Consider the following 24,532-nt stretch of genomic DNA (forward strand, 5'->3'; position numbering starts at 1 on the left):
TGATGATGCTGCACTGATATGCAGCAATGATAGGCACAGATGGGCAACACAGACTGTCGGCGCTGCTGGGCGGCACTGATGAGTGGCACTGCTGAATGGCACTGCAGGGTGCTTATCATCAGGACACTGATCTTCAGTGTCGATCTGCTCTGTGACAATTGCCAGTTATCGGCAGAACTTTCCTCACGCTGTGTCCTCCCCTGGGTAAGGTATCCTACTCATGTTGAGAGCACATGCTTTGGTATGGTTCAGAAGGAACCACTGATTCGTATAATAACGACAGATATATAGATATATATGGAGTTTGCATGTTCTCCCTGTGTTCGCGTGGGTTTCCTCCGGGTACTCCGGTTTCCTCCCACCCTCCAAAGACATGCTGGTAGGCTCCAGTCTAAATTGTCCTAGTTTCATCTCTGGCCATGTGGGATCTCATGCATGGTAAGGGTTGGGGAAAGACCTGGCAACCTATCCTGTAAAATAATTGCTAAGAGAATTTCATGGAAAAAGTCATTTAAGAGTGACAGTCCATGCAATCGCCAAGGGTCGGATACGACTGAATGGATATATATATATGAATAGATAGATAAAAAAGATAAAGACACTTAAGGTAAACAGTTAGATAACATAGGATAGATAGATAGATAGATAGATAGATAGATAGATAGATAGATAGATAGATAAAGATATATAAAAAAAAGATATAGATAGATAGATAGATAGATAGATAGATAGATAGATAGATAGATAGAGAATAAGGTAGGAACTGGCCAGAGAGGGATTACTTTGACGTAGTTGGCTGGCTTAAACATGCATTGAAATGTATGTGAACGAAAAATCCCTGTTTATATGGAAAGTTTGCTAGAAGGGGTTATATAGCAATGTGCAGATGGTTTTCCAGAATTTTTGTTGGTCACACCCATCACATAGATAGATAGATAGATAGATAGATAGATAGATAGATAGATAGATAGATAGATAGATAGATAGATAAGATCTGTTAGCTTGTAAGCGCTGAGTAAACTGTTGGCACTATATAAATCCTACAAACAAAAAATACCTCACTCCCTAAATCCCTTATAATTACAGTAACAGTGCCAAAAATCAGTTATATACACAAACTAAGTGCAATATATTATATATTCACAAATAATTGAATCTGTATCACAAATGCCTGATACCTATATACATTATGTGCAAAATAAATGACAATGTGAATATTTCTATATAATTATAAACAAAAGTCAATTTTTAAAGAAAATAAAAAACACAGCTCAAAAAAAAATATAAATAAATAAAATAAAACAAAAACGTATTGAACAGAAAAATAAAAAAAATAGTAAATAATATATGAAATAATGTCCAAATAAAAGTGCAAAATAAAAGTCCCAATCCAAAGAATGAAAAAATCTTAAATCCAATGTGCTCTAAAAAATAAATGAATAAGTGCCATATGCAGAAACTTCAGTGTATTGGCACCATCCATGTTAACCAACATATACTGCACTCACCAAATATAGTGGACTCTCAGTGATTAAGAGTCAAATACGCTTTGTGGGTATTATATATCCTCCCAATAGGGGTTCACACATGGGGCCAGGAAACAGGGAAGGCAGGCTGCTCCAGTTCTCTTCTCATGGAGGCTTTACAATACACAGTCCAATCAGCTCCCATAGATTAGACTGGATCTGGACGCCGTGGCCTCGGGAATCCAGCAGGGGGGGCTTCACCGACCGTCACTTTGTCCACACTCGATGGCGTCACTCCCGTGTCTTTTCTAGCCCTCCTCTAGATGTCATACCCCGGAAGGCCGTCGCTCCGACATGAACAAAACACGATCATTTAGCCGGCTCCGCGACCTAGAACACCCGTCTACAAGGCACTGGCTGTGTATTGAGCTCGCAGCTCACAAGGCGCTCCGGCTGCCTTGAATGGGAAGGAGAAGTCCGCATAGTCCAACCAAGGCGCTGCGACACTACACATCGGAGCTACACACAAACAGCACCGAGACTCACCGCCGAGTAACCCGGGGGGAGTGCTGGGAGGAGTCCCCAGGCTCTGCCATTGGTACTGGGCGGGGCACTAGCATCTACTATAAATGACAATGTGAATATTTCTATAGAATTAGAAACAAAAGTCCATTTTTATAGTGCTTCATATCCGACTTCCATATTCCCAGTGTGCAGAAATAAAGACAGCCAAGAAATAAGTGCTCTTCCTCTCTTCCCAAGAAGGACAACACACCGCACTCACCAGAAATATATGACATCTTCTCTCAAAGAAGGTCATGTACGCTTGAAATATCAGAAATAGATCTTATCCTCCCGATTGGCCAGCTTGCATATATGGAAAAGACTCTAAGGGCTAGTTCACACTAGATGCAGTCCAGTGCATTTTGTTTTCTGCATCAAAAATACATGCACAGTGTTTTCCATGTATTCCAATGGCCCTAGTTCACACCAGTGTAGTCAGTTCCAGTTAGTTTCCGGAGCAGAAAAATGTAGAACATGCTGCGTTTTTCTGCAAACCATACTGGAGCATAGCAAACTGCATCAAAACTGCACCAGAACGGAGTATGGTGTGAGCTGTAAACAAAAACATATCCGGAATGCATACGAAGTGCATTTTTGTAGTATGAAATGAATGAAAACGTTTTTTGGTGGGATCTGGTATGTTATGGGCCAACCTATTTCGTAGGTTAGGGACTTTACGATACAGTGGAAGTGCGGCCTAGGGTGGATCTTCTTGTGAAGTGGCAGTGCGGCCTATGGTGGCTTGTTTGTGGCCTAGGGTGTGCAGAGCAATACAAAGCAGTCTGTTCCTGTGCTGAAAGGGGAGAGATCTCTATTGTTTACATACAAACCTCTCCCCTGTCAGCTCCGCCAACGATCACCGAGTCCAGTGATTGACATGATGAGGAGCCAATAGCGGCTCATGTAGGGTGGCGTCCTAGGAATACATGCAGAAACACACCTACGTTCCCAGAAATGTGCAAAATACACGCCAAAGCGTTCATCGGCCTTGTGGTGCCATTCATTTTTAGCGGCACTCCAAACACGGGTAGCAGTTGCTTGTTTGTTGCACGACAAAGTGTGGGAAAGACGCACAAAAACATATACAGCAAAACGCGCTCGGCTCACTACCAAAAAAAGGTACATGAGCTGCTTTGGGAGGCTTGTCACATGTATGGGGAATCATCCAAGTGAATGCTGTTGCATGACAAATCTGCCAAAAGAATTTGGGAAAAAAAAAGCGACGCATTGCAAAGGTATGAATGCAGCCTTGGTGATGCCTTTTACTCTAAACATCTGAGAAATACAAAGAAACAATCTAGTTTAACCACTTGCCCTCCAGAGGATTTACCCCCCTTCCTGACCAGGCCATTTTTTGCGATACGGCACTGCGTTATTTTAACTGACAAATGCGCGGTCACGGAACACTGTACATAAATTAATGTCATTTGTTCCCCACAAATAGAGTTTTCTTTCGGTGGTATTTGATCACCTCTGCATTTTTTATTTTTTGCACTATAAACAAAAAAAGGCTGACAATTTTGAAAAAAAAAATGTATTTTGACTTTTTCCTATAAAACATATGCAATAAAAAATGTGAAAAATCAAATTTCTTCATAAATGTAGGCCAAAATGTATTCTGCTACATGTCTTTGCTAAAACAAATCCCGATACGTGTAAATTAATTGGTATATATACTGGAATTTTGATTTTTTTTTTATACTAGTAATGGCATTGATCAGCCACTTATAGCGGGACTGCGGCGGGCATTCTGACACTGGTGGGGAACTGACTAACTGCCACTGACTTCCCTATTGACACTAAGGCCCCTCTCACATGGGCGGTTAGACTTCAGCTTTTAGCTGCAGTTGGAGAAACTTATTTACCTCAGCTAAATGCAGACAATGCATCCCTATGGGTCTGTTCACACACTGGGTTTAGCAACGTTTTCATAACATACGGTGTGATGTGTTTAGGAAAAATAAAGTTGACAGTGTCCAGGAGCGATGTACCGCAGCTATCTGTACATAAACACAGTCCATTGCAGTACAAAGAAAAAACAAGTAAACAGTTGCTATAAAAAAGGCAAGAATTTACTACTGCAGCTAAGAGCAGCCGCATATAAGCGCACGTAAACGCATGGCATCGCAGAGAAACACAATGTACAAACACAAGTGACCTCTGTGCCAGGAATGTTGGAAATGCACAATAAAAAAACATGCTTTTACAAGCGGCAGAACAACCTCCCGTGTGAAAGAGGCCTAATACAGGGATCAGTGCTAAGAAAAAGCACTGACACTGTACTAATGACACTGGGCAGGAAGGGGTTAACATCTGGGGCGATCAAAGGGTTAACTGTGTGCTGTGTGTGTTATGCTGTGTGCACTGTGTTGTGTGTTACTATGGAGACACGCTGTGCAGAGAGATACAAAACAGCAGTCCATGCTGACAGGAGAGAGACCTGTGTTGTTTATACTCAGGTCTCTCCCCTGTCAGCTTTCCCCGACGATCAGTCGCTGAGTGCTGGCCGGGACCCGATGACTGACATCCTTAGCCGCCAATAGCGGCATGGGCAGGGCGACGTGCGTGCGCCCCTACCAGAAATGTATATATACGTGATTCTGCGCAGCCCTGCTGCAGTAGTTCTGCTATAGGGTGGAGGGCAAGGGGTTAATAAACGGCAAGTCCACCCAAAAACTTATATTTAAAGGGGAACAAAACTCACCTCCACTCCCTTGCTGGCATCACATCGCCTCCTCGCTACCTATTAAACACCTCTGAAAAGCGATTTGAGGGTGGATCGCCAAGCCATATAGATACAAGGACACTGGATTCTGTAACAAAATAAATGTATTGGTAAATACGGCCAATAAATAACTAAGAAATGCAGCCAGGCTGACTTATAGACACCGGTCAGTACTGGAACTGCCCTTAGTAACCAGACCTCTGGTTGCTATGGTAACCATTCTACATTTGCTCCCCGTATGGTAAACAAGCCTGTAATTACCATTACAACCCACTGTGATAAGTCCATCTAGACCTGTGTTTTACTAAAGGGTGGCCATACACACTACAATCTGATCGTACAATCCCATTTACACAAAACTATGTCATATGAGGAGAATATACAATACTATACAATCCAATCAATGTCTATCTAATTGCACAGGCCTTTATATTGCATCCTTGTTAGTACATCTAAAGGAGATTGTACAATCAGATTGCATTGTACTAAAAAAATATGAGAATACACCTTCTTCCTATATTCCATCAGCCACAGCAACAGAATTGGGAATCGTTTACACCAGTCTGCACGCTAAAAGGCATGCGTGCTGGTGTGCGTTTCGTTAGGGCAGTACCATGTGCTGTATTTTGATTTTTTCAGCTATATTAAAGTGACACGTCATTCAAAAAGCTGAATATTTACTGAATGCACCTCAGTGGACATCCATCCTAGATGTCTTCTGTGTGCTCCCACATTGAGCCTGTATTATTCTAAGCAGATCAACAGACACGCCATGACCAGTCTCCATCTCATCCTTACATGTCATTTCTCAGCTGTCTGCACCCTGACTGGCAAGACGGGTACCTGGTAACGAGCGCCATCAATAGACAGGCAGAAGAACTGCAGGAGAGCTCAGATATTAGCTCCATGGTGACAGAAGTCTGTACATCCCCGCTGCTCACAGACCCCGCCCATCTACCAACTGACGCAGGGGAAGCCAATCAAAGTGGAAGCACTTGGGGGACAAACCAATCCTGTAGCATACTGTAGACGTCAGGGGAAGAAACAGAGCTAGGAGAGGCTCCCATCCCAGCAGTGACCCCACCCCCATTTCTCTGTCCGGGCGGCCCCATCGAACACTCATACCTTGTCTGCCTGGATTAATACTTGCTCGGGCCATCGCTGCCTAAATTGCCCTATCGTGGGCCGGATTACAATTGTTTTGGGCTCCGCCCCTCTCTTCCCCTTTTTTGGGTACCCAGATGCTACCTTCCTACCCTGATTGAGTGTCTCCCAGATTTCAATAAAACTTTGTGTGTTTATCATCTTCCGTGTGTGTTCTGTCCTGCCTACGCTTCCCTCACATTGTTATTTTAGAAGAAAGAACTTTAGTGTCACTTTAAGTGCACATACCTACCTGTTATTCTTACCAAACATCTTGAGAGTTGATTACTCCTGTGCTCAATGCCTCTGCTGACTGTTATCAGTTACCATTATTCCCATCTACCATGGACTACAAAACACCTCACCACTATGTTATGGAGAAAAGGAGGGGGTGTTTGCAGTCCTGTCCCAGGGTGACAACAGTACTCCTTCATAGATAGAGTACACTTAGTGAGCATTGTCATGACAAGACGGGAAGTGTGTGAATAGAAGGATCCCCGGGGATAATAAAGTAATAAAAAGGCTCATGAAAAAACAAAAGTGGCCACCACATCTAAGAACTGGCAACCAGCAATAATAACATATTTGTTTTTGGGTTTAGATACACTGTAAAGCCAAGGAACTTTTTATCATCACAAGGAACAGTTCCTACAGTCATATGAGAAGTGTCCCTTTTGCTGGTTGCTGCTCTCTAAGTTGAAGTCTCCTGTCCTCTGCTCACCCTGACACCCCAGCAACGGTAATATTTTGGTGTTGCAGGGTGTTAATAAAGAAACTGGACCTGTTGTAGGCACTCATCAAGAATGCAAGCAATGCCTGCCCTTCCTGCCCCCCTCCTCTATTCATCAAAGCTGTATTATAGCTTCCATCAATGAAGTGTTCTATGAGTGGCGGTAGGGTTGACAAATTAATAGCTTCTGATGTTGTGGGGGAAAATATGAGGGAGGATTTCTACTAAGAAAGCAGCCACCAGCCCAAGAGACAGTATGTAAGTGCCATCCCTTGTGCTGATTTAAAAAAAAACTAAACTTAGGCCATAACTACAACATATGTCACATTTGTAAGATCCGTTGTGTGGATGGAAAATGTAATTGGAGAATATGTAGAGCCATTGCTCCTTGCACTCTTGGTTTCATTTGAAACTTGAAGTCTTGTTGTTATGAGCAAAAATTTCTCTCATCATTTATGTAGTTACAGAGTAATTAATGGAATTCATGCCGATTGTGTATATCATTTATAATCCTTCGCAGGGAGAGAGTGGAAAATAGATTTTATGCTCAGATACTTATATTGTCTTATCTCTGTGCTGCTGTCAATTAAACCTGTTCCTCCCTATGTCTGATCAGGGCTCATCAAGGAACCAAAGCAGGGAAAACATTAAACACTAATTTATTGCGGAGTGTAACAGGATGGGCTGGATTTAAGGCTCTGTGCTATCACCCCCTATAGTAGACGGTTGGGGTACACAGGGTGTAATGTGGGGGGATCTCTGTATGTACACAGCACTGTGCTGTCACCCCCTATAGTAGACGGTTGGGGTACACAGGGAGTAATGTGGGGGGATCTCTGTATGTACACAGCACTGTACTGTCACCCCCTATAGTAGACGGTTGGGGTACACAGGGAGTAATGTGGGGGGATCTCTGTATATACACAGCACTGTACTGTCACCCCCTATAGTAGACGGTTGGGGTACACAGGGAGTAATGTGGGGGGATCTCTGTATATACACAGCGCTGTCCCCCCCCCCTAGTAGATGGTTTCATCCATTCATTAAATCCATTAGGCCGCAGTGGGGAAGAAGCAATCACAGTGGTGGGGGAGGGGGGTGGAAGAGTCCCCTGACCCCCAGAAATGATGGGATTGTTTTGCAGGATTTCCTGGTGTTCGGGGAATATACAGGACATCCAGCCATTGCACATAATGCAGTTTCAGCGCAGTGCACTCTATTCCTCCAGGGAACTTGCACTCGGCTTCACTGGACGTCTAACAAGTCTAAGGACACTTTCCTGTATTTTTTATCCCCTCAATACCAGCCTGGTTCTTGATTTTTAAAAAATGAGACATCACCCCGGGGGTCACACCTTCATTTTGGGGGTGTTCGCACTACCCTCCCCCACCCCCCACATCAGCAGCAGCCAAGAAATTCAAATTTAAAAAAAAAAAAATGTCAGTTATTTTCTCAGAAGCAGCAAAGGAATTCAAATTTAAAAAAAAAAAAAAATTGCTGCAAACAGATTTGAAAGTGGCCTAATTTGCATATTCTGGTTGTCATGGCAACAGAGCACAGGCTTGGTCATGTGACCTCATGCTCACTGTGACATCACAGGTCACATGCTCAGTTTGAAAGTAGACTAGCCTCATTTGCATATTCCGGTTGTCATGGCAACAGAGCAGAGGCTGTGACATCACAGGTCACATGCTCACTGTGACATCACACGGTGAGGGAGCCTCAGATTGTGACTGACCTTTGAAGAGAGAGGAAGCAATTGTACTTTCTCTTCAGAATCGCTCGTCGTACGATGTTCAACTTCAACAAGCTAATCAGAGATCATTTTCTGAGCAGAATTCCAGCACAATCAACACAGGAGAGAGACGAATTCCCAATGAAGGATCACCAGCAAGCCGCACAGCCCCATGTTACCGCCCCCAAAAGGGGTGTGGCTGGGGCAATTAGACGGATATTCAAGAAAGACATGAAAATTGACCCTCTGAACAACAACCAAGAGGGTCCAACACTGGAGAGGGCGGGACCCTTGGTAGAGGACTGCCAACCAGTTGCACAGCCCCATGTTACCGCCCCTAAAAGGGGTGTGGCTGGGGCAATTAGACGACTATTCAAGAAAGACAAGAAAGTTGACCCTCTGAACACCAACCAAGAGGGTCCAACACAGGAGAGGGCGGGACCATCGGCAGAGGGCTGCCAACAAACCGCACAGCCCCATGTTATTGCCCCTAAAAGGGGTGTGCGTAGGGCAATTAGGCGGGGGGTTAGAGCAGCTGCACACAGGATTTGGCCCTTTTGTCCAATTTGTCGACCGAAAACCAGGAGAGACGCTGATGGTAAGTATTCTAATAGAGAGATATAATGCAAACACTGCAGGGAAATGTAATGTATGTCACCCACATATATACTATATACACTGGGGTCACTACTATATACACCTAGGGGGGTCACTGATATATACACCTAGGGGGGTCACTGATATATACACCTAGAGGGGTCACTGATATATACACCTAGGGGGGTCACTGATATATACACCTAGGGGGGTCACTGATATATACACCTAGGGGGGTCACTGATATATAATTAGGGGGGGTCACTGCTATATACACCTAGGGGGGTCACTGCTATATACACCTGGAGGGGTCACTGATATATACACCTAGGGGGGTCACTGATATATACACCTAGGGGGGTCACTGCTATATACACCAAGAGGGGTCACTACTATATACACCTAAGGGGGTCACAGCTATATACACCTACAGGGGTCACAGCTATATACACCTAGAGGGGTAACTTCATAGAGTAGGGAAGTGTTCGGACCCCTGTCTTTGTATATACACGGCTCTATACTGTCACCCCATATAGTAGACGGTTGGGTTACACAGGGAGTAATGTGGGGGGATCTCTATATATACATGGTACTGTGCTATCACCCCCTATAGTAGAAGGTTGGGGTACACAGGGTGTAATGTGGGGGATCTCTGTATATACACAGCTCTGTACTGTCACCCCCGATAGTAGAAGGTTGGGGTACACAGGCTATAATGTGGGGGGATCTCTGTATATACACAGCTCTGTACTGTCACCCCCAATAGTAGAAGGTTGGGGTACACAGGGAGTAATGTGGGGGGATCTCTGTATATGCACAGCACTGTACTGTCACCCCCGATAGTAGAAGGTTGGGGTACACAGGGTGTAATGTGGGGGGATCTCTGTACATACACGGCACTGTACTGTCACCCCCTATAGTAGAAGGTTGGGGTACACAGGGTGTAATGTGGGGGATCTCTGTATATACACAGCTCTGTACTGTCACCCCCGATAGTAGAAGGTTGGGGTACACAGGCTGTAATGTGGGGGGATCTCTGTATATACACAGCTCTGTACTGTCACCCCCTATAGTAGAAGGTTGGGGTACACAGGGAGTAATGTGGGGGGATCTCTGTATATGCACAGCACTGTACTGTCACCCCCGATAGTAGAAGGTTGGGGTACACAGGGTGTAATGTGGGGGGATCTCTGTATATACACGGCACTGTACTGTCACCCCCTATAGTAGAAGGTTGGGATACACAGGGAGTAATGTGGGGGGATCTCTGTATATACACGGCTCTGTACTGTCACCCCCTATAGTAGACGGTTGGGGTACACAGGGAGTAATGTGGGGGGATCTCTGTATATACACGGCTCTGTACTGTCACCCCCTATAGTAGACGGTTGGGGTACATAGGGAGTAATGTGGGGTGTATTCTTCAATGATGTCATTCTAGTGAGTGCACTACGTATACTTCTGTCTATAGATCATTCGCAGAGTTCAGGAAGCCCCCTTGTTGTACAACTGCTGAGATAAAACCAATACAGGACATTGGAATGATTCTTAGGATAATGGGAGAATGGACTCCCGGGGCCCAGAACCCCCACATTGTCCATGTATAGAATTCCCATAAAGGGGGCCGGGTGACACAAGATCATTTCCACAACACGGATGACATTCACTTACATATGTAGAAAGGAATGAAATGTCCGCAGATTCTGTGGACTATCTATACATGATGTGTAGACAGAGGAATAGGAATAACTGTTTGTTTTTCTCTCTCCAGATGAATATAAGATCCAATCCGCCAACGATGGAACGACGACCAAAGGGGTTCCATTTATCAGCAAGATCTATCTAACCCCAGGACCCAGCAATGGAACATCGAGGAGGCTCCACCCACTGGCTTCAGACCGCAGCACACCATGGAATGGTCCATCTTCATCCATATTATTCTACACAGCACTATGGAATGGTCCATCTTCATCCATATTATTCTACACAGCACTATGGAATGGTCCGTCTTCATCCAGATTATTCTACACAGCACTATGGAATGGTCCATCTTCATCCAGATTATTCTACACAGCACTATGGAATGGTCCATCTTCGCCCGGATCATTCCACAGCGCCATACTGAAGGGTCCATCTTCACCCGGATCATTCCATAGCGCCATACTGAAGAATCCATCTTCATCAGGATCATTCCACAGCGCAGTATTGAGTGGTCCTTCTGCTTCCAGACCATTGCACAGCTTGATATGTAGCGCTTCACACTCACAAATCGCATGCGGCGCTGAAATATTTAACAAATCATTTTCAAGCAGTTCCGATCGCTATGACCAGACATGTACACTATCGATGGAAACATTCACCTTCCATAAGATCCTTGGACAGGGGTCCTACGGGAAGGTGTTGTTAGCCTCCCATTCCGCCATTCAGCGGAAGCTGGCAGTGAAGCTGGTCAAAAAAAGCAAACTGAAAGGTCAGTATGAATTGGCGTGTATAGAGTCCACCGTAATGCAAGTCTGTGGCAGGCTCCCGTTCATCATGCACCTATTTGGATCCTTCCAGACAAAGGTAAGTCTTTCCATCTTCCAATTTCTTCCTCTCTTTCCTGTACTGCGCCCCAACACTGATCCAGACCCAAAAATACTCATATCGGAAGTCAGAACTGACACAAGGCCTCCCTCTTCCACCGATGATGGTCTTCGGACCTATCAATTAGTCCTTCAGCCAATGAGTGTTGAAAGGTGAGAGGCAGAAGGGAGCTCCACTTGTGTCCCACAACAGAGGGCTCTGGCTGTAGTCGGGTGAGCAGTATAGGTAAGAGCAGAACTCTAGAGCGCCTCCTACAAAGCTGGAGGTTGGTTAGGACAACTGTACAGAGTAGGGGTTTTCTTTACAGAGGTTGCCATTGCTGACCTTCTTCCGAAATCACTAGTTGCCTGGCTGCTTCTGGACTCAGAACTCTGAGTCATGGATCCAGAAGGAGCCTACAGCTAGGACAGAAGTCAGACCTCCTGATCTACACGAGACTTCTAGGATGGTGACCAAACTACTAAAGTGACTGGATCACCCTAACAGCCATACAAACCTAGTACTGTGATCAGGATAGTCCAGCCATGGCGGCCTACGTATTTACTCTGTTTGGTTTTCCAAACTCGTGTGCGTGTTTCTGTATATTAATCCACAACGTGAAATCTTCTATGTCTAATGTAACCTCTACCTCTTCTTTTCACACAGACTCATCTGGTATTTGTCATGGAATTCCTGAGCGGAGGGGAGCTCTTCGGATTGATGGAAAACAACGCTCTGAATGAAAAAACCATAAGGTAAGTCAATGATAGGGACACACTACAGTTGGGGTGACTGACCACTGAGCATAGGCAATCACGTAGTCAGGCCATTCATACCCCTTAATCCATACCCCACTACATGTACTCCTCTACCCATACACCTCTACATATACCCCTCTACATGTACTCCCCTACCCATACCCCTCTACATGTACTCCTCTACCCATACCCCTCTACATGTACTCCTCTACCCATACCCCTCTACATGTACTCCTCTATCCATACCCCTCTACATGTACTCCTCTACATGTACCCCTCTACCCATACCCCTCTATCCCTACCTATCCATCCATCCCCCTCTACCAATACCCCTCAATCCATACCTCTCCATACATACCCTTCTATCCATACCCCTCTACATGTACCCCTCCACTCATACCACTCTACCCATACCCCTCCACATATACCTCTCCATCCATACCCCTCCATTGATAACCCTCTATATATAACACTCCATAACCTTCTATCCGTAACCCTCCATCCATACCTCTCCATCCATACCTCTCCATCCATACACATCCACCCATACCTCTCCATCCATACCTCTCCATCCATACACAGCCACCCATACCTTTCCATCCATACCCCTCCATCCATACCTCTCCATCCATACCCCTCCATCCATACCCCTCCATCCATACCTCTCCATCCATACACATCCATCCATACCTCTCCATCCACACCCCTCCATCCATCCATACCCCTCCATGCATACCTCACCATCCATACCCCTCCATCCATGCATACCTCACCATCCATACCCCTCCATCCATACCTCTCCATCCATACCCCTCCATCCATACCCCGATGTACATTTAGCTTTTATTGGTTTGTGATGATTTTGAATACTAATTCATATTTTCTTTCTCCATCAGATTCGTCACTGCTGAAATATTATGTGGCCTGCAGTACCTGCATTTTCACCGAATCGTGCACAGGTGAGTATTGGATCCGCTGAATAATAATGGGATATTTAAAGCTGAACCTCAGGAAAAAGGAAAATCCTCCCTTCCACTAGGGCTACCACTGCACTGCAAGGGTTAAATATTTATGTCTAGGGGACCAATAACAAGGACTTTTACTGACCTTCCCCGCTCCCCTCTTCTCCCCGATATTCCCATTTGGGGGCGGTCCCTCGGTGTCCTCGGTGCATTGAGGGAGCGGGAGATTAGGTCAATGTCCTTTTCCTGGTTCCCGGGCATAAACCAGAATGTAACCCTTGCAGTGTGGAGGGGGGGAGACCACTACAAGTATTTTCTTTTATTCCCCCAATTCTGCTTTAATGAGTCCTTGTAGTTCTGGGTGGAATCTCTCTTTGGCTTCTGATATCAGGAAGACTTTCCACCAGAGTTCCCCGTTGTGTTCTCTCCTGTAAAGTCTCATTCCATCTGCTGCAGAAGTCTCCCTGCTCATGCCATATTCTGCTTCATGTAGGATTTATACAAAATCCAGCAAGAGGAGTGAGAGCTCCTCATAATGAATATCGCAGGTGGGCGGAGCTGGGAACCCCGGAACAGAGATCTTCCTGTAGTCAGATAAAAAAAAGAAGCCGATGCCCACCCATCAATGTTCATTCTTCTTTGTATAGATGTATATTTGTATCTTTTCTCTCTTTAATATAATGTGGGATATGCAGAGCTAACTGTTCTCTTCTTTTCTTCACAGAGATCTCAAACCTGAAAATATTCTTGTGGACGGCGCCGGACACATCAGAATTGCCGATTTCGGATTGGCCATGGTCGGTGTCACCGAGTCGAATAGGATCAGAGGACGTTCGGGTACAATGTTGTACATGGCTCCAGAGGTAAGTTTCATGACATCCTGATATTAGACGCCATTGTAATGTTTATTATGGGATATAGAGAAGACATAAAGGGGGCTCCCCTTTCATTAGATGGAGAATTCCCCCACTGGGGCCCCGGTTGCTGTCACCGGGTCCCCAGGTCAGAACTATATCCAACAAAAGGTGGGAAGTTCTGAGAGTTGTAGCAGTGTTAGAGCCTCTTTGTAGAGGACATTGAGGCCGGGTGTAGATGGATGGATCTGTCTGCCCGATCCACACATACAAATGGGATAAAAGCTTCAGGAACGCCTCACCTGCTCTACGCCTTCTCTTTACCATGGTGAGAGCTTGTGAACATTGAGCTATTGGGCTCCGTACACCTCTGTCTGTCTCCTTTAACATGCACAATTAAAGTGTATCTCAAGGCAACCTGCTTTTTAGTTTTGGATAGAGCGAGGAAGGGTTAGACCCTCTCTCAGGTTTATATTGGTGTCCCCATTGGGGAGATTCATCCTCTATTTGTACCGGTGATCATTTTCACCGAAAAAGAAATAAAGAGAAAGTTGTCCCGTCTGACTTCCTCTAGGACAGGAAGTGAAGGGAAATTTGTCCAATGGTACAAAGACAGCAATGAATAATCTGCCAGGATTCCGAACCCTAAATTACTGGATCCAACACTAAGAAAAGATTTGACTATACATACACTTTAAGCCCCACCTCCAATGCTCACAAGCTCCGCCTCAGTTTGATGTATTTTGAGTACTATGTTAGGACTCCTGGAGGCTCCATACATCACATATGTTAGCATGGAGTCTCCTCTGTCCTCTGCCTGGCCTGACAAGGTCCTAATCCTTCTATCTCCTCTTTTGTTTCTACAGGTCTTGCAAAATGTGCCATACTTCACCACCATAGACTATTTCTCCCTGGGAGTGATAGTCTATGAGATGACGTTCCACAGACATCCCTTCTTCAGACGCCAAAAGACTCGGAAACAGTATGCATTCGATGTAATCAACAAGAATCCTCGATACCCCAAGAGAATTGGGTCCTCCCCGCGGGACTTCATGGAAAGAGTAAGTATTCGCAGGGTTTTACCTTCTCTTCCTTCCTTCCCAGGCTCCCTTGGGTTGGGGAGCAAGTTTAAAGGGACAAGTAAGGAAGATGAAATATGTCACTGTCAGAATCTAATAGTAAACGGCATTCTAGTTATTCAATGTTTCTAATTCTATTCCCTTCTTCATTGCAGCTCTTATGTAAGGATCAGGATAAGAGAACGCTCCTTGTAAAGGGTCTAAGACGCCATTCATTTTTCAAGGACATCAACTGGGCAGAGTTGACGGAAGGAAAATCACCCTCACCCCTGATAATGGGACCTGAGCAACCGGAAGATAGAAAAATAGAAATGACAGAATTCATGTCCAAGGAGTATTCGGAGACGGAAGACCAGCATATCAGCGAATTCTCCTACATGAGCGAGTGTTTCCAGCAGCAGCCAATGGCCCCATCTCCAGCACCGCCAGAGGGCCAACAGATTCTACGCAGGTCTCGGTGGCGTTAGTATGACACCAGAAGGAAGACCCTTTCCTTCTTCCTCTCCATTTCCTCCTGTACTTATTGTGTATGTTCAGGGGAATTCAGAACGGCTCTAACACCACTTTTCTGGCGGGAGTCCCCTTTAAGAGCTACCTACGCCTAATTCAGGCAAGCATTTGCTCCGGTGTCACTAACATTACCGACACGTGCCGCAAATTCAGGAAGTTCTTACTACCGCCACTTCAAGTATGGCCGTGACATATTCTTCAAGGAGAAGTGTGGGAATGAAAATAACAGACATCCATCCCAACCTACATGGCTGCAGCTGTCCACCGCTGGCTCCAAGACCCGAGAACTGAGCGATCACATGACCACTGATCACTCGGTTCTCGGTCTTCAGAGAGCAGAAGAGGGATGACAGTCAGTGACCGCTCGCTGCTCTGCCCCCCCAGAGCTCACTGGAGAGCCGGACTGTGGAGTGGGTGGTAGCGGCTGGCTCAGAATCACGGCACCATGCTCAGAGAAGCATGAACCAGCGAGCCAGTCAGGGATCTAGGTGGATCCCTACAATATTGTCAGGATCTTTGTTGAGCCAGGAATGGCTCTGTGATGTCAGGTGACAGGGTTGGGATTAGATTTAGGGAGGGGGTAAGAGGGGTGGGGGGATTAGGGTTAGGGTGGGGGGATTTGGGTTAGGGGATAAGGGTTAGGGGTGGGGGGTAAAGGGTTGGGGTTGGGGTTATGGTTTGGAGCTTACGTTTAAGCTGTCATCTGACATCACAGAGTCAGTTCTGGCTCTGCAGGGATCCCGACCGTACTGTTGGGATCCACCCACATGACTGACCGTCAGCTGACTCGGCCTCTCAGTGTGTTGCTGTGATCTTGAGCCAGCCGTCCCTGCCCCCTTCACAGCCCGGAGCTCCGGTGAGTCCTGGAGGGATAGAGAAGAGAGCCAGAGACTGACAGTCACTTCTCTCTGCTCACTGAGGACCGAGAACTGAGCGATGGGTGGTCATGTGATGGGCGGTGTTTGATCGCTCAGTTCTCGGGGTAGAGCCGGTCAGGGACAGATGCAGCTGGGATCCATGCTGCAGCCATCTAGGTAAGGAGGATGATTTTCTATAAACCCGCACTTCTCTAGGAATGGATGGCCAGCCTGAGCCATCAGCCAGGAGATTCCCCGGACGACAGCTTCATGTACACAATGAGGGGAGGATACAGGGATGTCATTGGCCACTGCCCATATTTGGGGAATGACTTGCACTGGGTGGGCGGAGCCTGATGAGGAGCGGAAAGACTAGTGCCCAATCAGGTCCACTTCACTTGTGACTGACAGTGCCCAGCAGTGGGCGGATCTGAAAGCCGCTGGATTGAAGAGCAGCTATGGACCCGCCCACTGCCTGTGCTGTCAATGAAAAGTGTAGCGGACCTGATGGAGAACTAGTCTCTCCCCTCCCCCATCAGGCTCCGCCCACTCCTACTATACAAATCCTCGGCCAAGCCGCCTGTCAGTGTGATGGGTGCAGCGGCCAGGCAGGGAGGGCGCTGGGGGAGGACTGTCCGGTGTGGCGCTCCTTCCCCAGTGCAGACATGGACACATTCATAGACCCGTCTGTGACACATACATGGACTGGGTGTAAGCACCGACACTTTCACTGCTACCTTCAGTGTCCGACTTTCTGGATGGGGCCCCCAGGATGTTGTGGCCCCGCCTCTACCTTCTGAGCACTGTACAGGGACATGAATTGGGCACCCCAGACTGATGATTCAGGGACAACCAATCGCCTTAGGGGGTCAGGAAGGATTTTTTTTTCCCCTTTGGAGACCATCTGACCAAGGGGGGGGGTTTGCCTTCCTCTGGATCATCGGAAGGTTTAGGGGTCTAAAAAAGGCATCATGTCTTCCACAGAGCTCAGGGTCCAGGACTGCACAATACACAGAGCTCAGGGTCCAGGATTGTACTATACACAGAGCTCAGGGTCCAGGACCGCACAATACACAGAGCTTAGGATCCAGGACTGCACAATACACAGAGCTCAGGGTCCAGGATTGTACTATACACAGAGCTCAGGGTCAAGGATTGTACTGTACACAGAGCTCAGGGTTCAGGATCGCACAATACCCAGAGCTCAGGGTTCAGGATCGTACTATACATAGAGCTCAGGGTCCAGGATTGTACTATACACAGAGCTAAGGGTCCAGGATCACACTATACACAGAGCTCAGGGTCCAGGATCGCACTATACACAGAGCTCAGGGTCCAGAATTGTACTATATACAATAGATAAATATAAAAAATAGCAAAAGACATATAGAGTGATATAAAAAAAAATACAAACAAAAGATAGATAGATAGATAGATAGATAGATAGATAGATAGATAATAGACAGATAATAGATAGACAGATAAATAGATAGATAGATAGATAGATAGATAGATAGATAGATAGATAGATAGATAGATAGACAGATAATAAATAGATAGATAGATAGATAGATAGATAGATAATAGATAGATAGATAATAGATAGATAGATAATAGATAGATAGATAATAGATAGATAGATAGATAATAGATAGATAGATAATAGATAGATAGATAGATAGATAGATAGATAATAGATAGATAGATAGATAATAGATGGATATAGGGGCAGCACAGCGGCTAATTGGTTGGCACTTCCCCCTGGCAGTACTTGGGTCGTTGGTTCAAATCCCAGCCATGGCACCACCTGCCTGGAGTTTGCATGTTCTCCCTGTGCCTGCGTGGGTTTCCTCCGGGTACTCCGGTTTCCTCCCACACTCCAAAGACATGCTGGTAGGTTAATTGGCTCCTGTCTAAATTGGCCCTAATATGTGTATGTATGAATGTGAGTTAGGGACCTTAGATTGTAGGCTCCTCGGGGGCGGGGACTGATGTGAAGGTACAATATATATGTGTAAAGTGCTGCGTAAACTGACGGTGCTATATAAGTACCTGAAATAAATAAATAATATAGATAGATGGAGGGAGGGAGGGAGGGAGGGGGGGTGGAGATAAAGCTAGATAACAAAGCCCCGGTGGCCTAATGGATAAGGCACTGGCCTCCTCAGCCAGGGATTGTGGGTTCGAGTCCCACCTGGGGGATATCTTGCTTGTCTCTTATACCAGGATGAGGGGAGGATGAAGAATAGAACCATCTGGGGGGGGAGGGGGGATCCACCTCTCTGTGCTCCATGTGTCAGTCCTAGAAGGTCCCTTTCCTGCGATCACCCGCTGGAGCAGACTCCATGGACCACTTGATCTTCTCCTGCCATCACTCTTCTATGTTTCTTCCCCAAGAAAGGCCCCTCCCCCTCCCTACCCCAGGTGGATGCTGCATCTGTCCCCACGCCGGCTCTAAGACTGAGAACTGAGCGATCAAAGCCTGACAATCGCTTAGTTGCTGCCTATCAGTGCCCATCATTGCTGCCTATCAGTGCAGCATCATTGCTACCTATCAGTGCAGCATCATCAGTACCACCAAAAGAAAGCTCTGTGTGAAAACAATGCTACAAATGTCATCTGGGTAAAGTGTTGCATGACCGCGCAATTGTCATTCAAAGTGCAACAGAGCTGAAAGCTGAAAATGGTCCTGGGCAACAAGGGGGTATAAGTGCCCGGTAGGCGAGGGGTTAACTAGGCCTGTAGTTTGCTCCTCCCTGCTCACTTCCCATTGGCCATACGACTGCTGGTACCGGATTACCTGGGTACCTGGTTACCTCCCCCCCCCCCTTGTACTTACCTGAGCCCCATCACGATCCAGCGCTGTGCATGAGAGCTGCAGCTCTCCTGTCTTTGTCCCTCCTGGGCACTGGGCAGATCCATAGCAGGAGCCGCTGGCTCACACTCCTGTCAATCATCTCCAGTGACGAGGGAATGGGAGCGGGGCCGAGTCCAGCTGTTTGTCTCAATGGACACAGCAATGGGACTCGGGAGCGAGCCCGCACAAGTGCCTCCATGGGAATTGCTTCCTACTGGGGGCACCACAAGAGGGGAGGAGCCAGAAGCAGCAGCGGAGGACCTGAGAAGAGGAGGATCAGGGCCTCTCTGAGCAATTCTATTACAGAGCAGGTAAGTATAGACAGGTTTGTTGATTTCTCCTTTCAGCCGATGTAAATGTAAGAAGTCGTTCTCCTGGGGCTGGGGATCGCTTTTCTATCTGACATCAATGCTGCGCTGCCAATACACAGAGAATACACGAAAAGTGTAAGGAAGTGAAATGAAGCAAATCGAAATCAGAAGCAACCCATAGAAATAAAGTGTCCATAAAGAAGGTCCTGAAATGTGACATCATCAGTAGTGGGTCAGACAATTCTTCCCGGCTGATTCTGCTTCTTCATAGGATCAGACCCCCCCTCCCCCCCCATCAGATGACGTGCCACGAACCACGCAGGCGGCGTCACCTCCGGGCTCACACAACTCTCACCTCAGAGACGTCACATTGGGCGAAGCGTCCTTCACTCTCCCCATCATCCACCATACCGGACAGGTGGGCACCTCTTATACTTCCAGAAACAGGGAGCGGCCCCTTTAAGGGGGTTGGAGGTCTGAGGTGACAACCCTTAGTGGAGGTAACAAAGGACCCCGAAGGTGTATGTACTAGCAAACGTATCTTTATTCAAAGGTAATGCAGTCACATGTAAGAGCGAATAAAACACCATAAAACAGGATAGAAAATCTCCAGATCCAAGCTGCACTTCCATACAGAGTCAGTCTCGATTCACGTCTGCCCACGGCTATGCCCTTACGTGTTACGTCACACCCATGTGACTTCATCACAGGGATGGTAGAGGGCAGATAAAGAATCCTGATAAAGTGTTTAAAGAGCAATTATTCGGAAGCCATTTGGCCGAAGTCTTCATTATACAACCCTATGGTGGCCACTGTCCGTTCATCTCAATGAATAGTAAAGTAACGGTGGCTATTTTTGAGTAGTAAAGGGTCTTATCGTGGCCATTTTTGAGTAGTACAGGCTCCTATAGCAGCCATTTTTTAGTAGTACAGGGTCCTATGGTGACCATTTTTGAGCAGTACAGGGTCCTGTGGTGGCCATTTTTGAGTAGTGCAGGGTCCTGTGGTGGCAATTTTTGAGTAGAATAGGGTCTTATGGCAGCCATTTTTGAGTAGTACAGGGCCCTATGGTGGCCATTTTTGAGTAGTACAGGGTCCTATGGTGGCCATTTTTGAGTAGTATAGGGTCCTATGGTGGCCATTTTTGAGTAGTACAAGGTCTTATGGTGGCCATTTTTGAGTACTACAGGGTCCTATGGTGGCCATATTTGAGTAGTACAGGGTCCTGTGGTGGCCATTTTTGAGTAGTACAGGGTCTTATGGTGGCCATTTTCGAGTAATACAGGGTCCTATGATGGCCATTTTCAAGCAGTACAGGGTCTTATGGTGGCCATTTTCGAGTAATACAGGGTCCTATGATGGCCATTTTCGAGCAGTACAGGGTCCTATGGTGGCCATTTTTGAGTAGTACAGGGTCAGGTGCCAGGCACCGGGGATCAACACTAAAGAGTAATATGGGAATCCGGCACCTATTAATACGCAATGCTTAAATGTAAGCGACAAATCCCAATATAGATATCCCAAATCCGGTGTTAATAAAGGAACATCATAATAATGACATAATAAAATCCAAGACAGATAAATGAATGATACAATTCTTAGGATAATGTTAATATCTAAACAAATAATGATGATGGACATGGATAGTAATAATGAAACTGATGGAAAACAATATCAAATAATACCATTGCAATAATAAGGGTGAAATAAAATAAAATCAATGACTGATGTCAATGGCCGGTATATCACAGTAATCTTCAGGGGGGTTGGGGAGAATAGTCGGACGCAGTGGGCCTCGAAGGAGGAGAATGATAGAGAGGGGGGGTTTGGGAGGACTCGGAAGGTGCTCTGCGGTGACAGGAGCAGACCAACCCCACCACCTTTATGACCGTTGGGCCTGGGTTAGTGGGTCCAGGTGAGACCGCCATAGGAGAGTGCAGCAGGGGAGGTGGAGTCAGTGGCCTGGATCCAGGTTTCCGTAATCGCCAGGAGGTTGAGGGAGCGGGAAACAAAGAGGTCGTGGATGGCGGTAAGCTTGTTGCACACCGATCGGGCGTTCAGGAGTGCACATGAAAACGGGGGAGATTTTAGGGAGCAGGGGGACAGATACTAAGTTGCGGGGGTTGCGGCGAGACATGGAGGCGGGAGGGTGTTGTGCGGGTGAGGGCGGTGGTGGAGGGCCAGGATTCGGGGAGATGTCCCCCGCGGTTATGAGGAGAAGGGTGAGAAAGGTGGCATGGGAGTGGGATGTGCAGGAGCGTGAGAAACTACTAGTGGAGGTGTTCGGGTCAGTGGGAGAGTGGAGTAATAGGAGGAGGTGGTGGGTGCGAAGGAAGCAGTGAGGACACAATATACAATTGTTTAGGAGGAGCAGAGGGATATAGTGAATAGATTTTGGGAACGGAGGAGAGGAAAATGAGGAGGAGTGGAAGAGGCATTTTGGGGAGGTGAAGAGAGCAATAGTAGGGAGATGATAGCAATGAGGGGGAGATGTACAAGTTTTGGGGTGGAGCAGAGAGGTAAAGAAATGAGATTTGGGAACAGAGGATAGTAATATAGACTCCACCTCCGCAACATCACCAAAATCCGCACGTTCCTAACTCCAGAAACCACTAAACAGCTCATCCACTCCCTCATCATATCACGACTCGACTACTGCAACTCCCTCCTCACTGGCCTGCCTCGCCGCTGGGTATCTCCGCTTCAGTCCATCCTGAATACGGCTGCCAGACTCATTCACCTTTCCAACCGCTCCGTCTCCGCCACCCCCCTCTGCCAATCCCTCCACTGGCTTCCGATTGCGCAACGGATCAAATTCAAAATCCTAACGCTGACATACAAAGCTGTCCACCATACTGCCCCGAACTACATCACTGACCTAATATCCAAGTACCGCCCAGCACGCACATTCCACTCCTCACAAGACCTCCTTCTCTCTAGTTCCCTGGTCTCCTCCTCCCATGCCCGCCTCCAGGACTTCTCCAGGGTGTCACCCATCCTCTGGAACTCCCTGCCCCAACCCATCAGATTATCACCTACTCTCCTCTCCTTTAGGCGCACCCTGAAAACCCATCTCTTCAGGGAAGCCTACCCCACCCCCTGCTAACTTGTCGACCTCCTCCACTCTTCCTACCACTCCATCCCCCACAGCTATCTCCTCCTGTGCCACCATCCCCTCCCTCCTAGATTGTAAGCTCCAAAGAGCAGGGCCCTCGATCCCCTCATGTTTTGCATTGTATTGTTATTGTTCTGTCACATGTTCTGTCCCCCTTTGTAATGTACAGCGCTGAGCGAACTATTGGCGCTTTATAAATACTGTATAATAATAATAATAATTTAAAGGAAAAATAATGACCATATCAGAGAGAGAATAGTTGAGCACTTCTGGATTAAAGCTGAACTCCAGGCTGATACTGTACATGTAAAAACACCAATGAATGCAGTTCTCTATTCATTATATCTATATATAATTATATTTTCTTGTCTTGGATAAAGTAAGGGAGGGATATAATGCTTGTCAGGTTTTTTTGCCAATTTAGCCAAATTATGGGAATCCATTGGGCCCCCTAGATAACTAGAACTAGTGTCCCTATTGGAAGAGTTCCCCTCTTTTACTTTTGCTTACAATAACGGGAAACAGGACAAATAATAGAAGGTGAATCTCCCTAATGGGGCCACAGACAGCAATAAACTCCATCTCCATCCAAAACTAAAAAAAATAGTTTTGCCTTTAGTTTTACTTTAAGTGTAAATTATTTTATTTTTGTGTGATGTACTGGAATTGGTGGCGGTCACTAGTAATTCTAATAATTCTAATAATTCCTTTAATTACTTTACTAAGTCACTAGTAATTCTAATAATTCCTTTACTTCTGGTTCCTGTGACACCTGTACATGGAATAAGGAGTAGATACAATTTTCTGAAGCTCAGTGAAGACCCAAAACCATCACAATCACAGTATATAGAGTGCATTCACCAAATGATGGCCACTGCTGCTGTTAATATCCAGTGAATGGACCCAGAAGCTCCAGAGAAAAACACAGATTTGTATTACTACAACCACAGCGCTGTGTTTTACTCTGGAGCTTATGGAACAAGGGGTGCAGTTGTCACTGAAACAGGAAGGTGTGGACATGAATAAAAATTTGTCAGAATCTCTAACCCTTCCTCGCTCACTAAAAATGTGTTTTTGTATCACTACAGAAGTTTTCTAAAAGTAACAAGTCTCTTGTAGGCCTCATTCACATGAGTGCTTGCACTTCTATTTCATGAATGGGCTGTGTCTTTAAGTGGCTGGAGCCGCCAGGTGCTGCATGCAGGCAGGCCATTCATGTTTATGGGAATGCAGTGGCTGCACAGACACAACTGATTGTCCTAATTTGACAACCGTGCGGGTGCAGGTGAGTGGCCCCAAATGTAGACAGTGTGCGTTCAGGGCCACTCACCTGCACCCGCAAGGCTGCCAAATTGGGACATGCAGCCAATGCTTTCCCATAGACCCGACTGGGCTGCCTGCATGCAGCACCTATCAGATGAAGACACGTCCCATTCATGGACTATGAGTGTATAATACTCACCTTCAGGGGAATTTTCTACTGCTTTCCCCTATCACCGCTGCTGCCATCTGCCAAGTGTCATCTGGTGTTAGTGCTTATGGGGACTAATGACATCACCCACCTTTCTTCCATCATGTGTGAGCGCTTGAGCTTAGTGTTTGGCTGCTAGATGTGAACACTACATCATGGGAACAAGATCACATGCTAATACCTAGAAGGACCAAGTATTTTGAAGCAGCTGTGACTGAAGAGGGAACAGTGGG

At 46.4% G+C, this 24,532-nt stretch overlaps 1 long non-coding RNA gene and 1 other non-coding gene across 2 annotated transcripts in view; one reads left to right on the forward strand and one right to left on the reverse strand.

The window, feature by feature from the left end:
- Positions 1 to 24,532, reverse strand: part of LOC149465250 (uncharacterized) — a 55,289-nt gene that overhangs the window by 23,121 nt on the left and 7,636 nt on the right. The window contains exon 2 of the long non-coding RNA XR_016312225.1: positions 4,735 to 4,843. This is a non-coding gene — a long non-coding RNA (uncharacterized LOC149465250). The remainder of the gene's footprint in view (positions 1 to 4,734; positions 4,844 to 24,532) is intronic.
- On the forward strand, positions 18,675 to 18,747 carry TRNAR-CCU (transfer RNA arginine (anticodon CCU)). Its single transcript has one exon. It is a non-coding gene; the product is annotated as a tRNA-Arg (tRNA).

The sequence above is a fragment of the Staurois parvus genome, unplaced genomic scaffold, assembly GCF_062004578.1.
Source record: "Staurois parvus isolate SC_StPar_1 unplaced genomic scaffold, SC_StPar_1.0 ptg000138l, whole genome shotgun sequence".
Lineage (NCBI taxonomy): Eukaryota > Metazoa > Chordata > Amphibia > Anura > Ranidae > Staurois > Staurois parvus.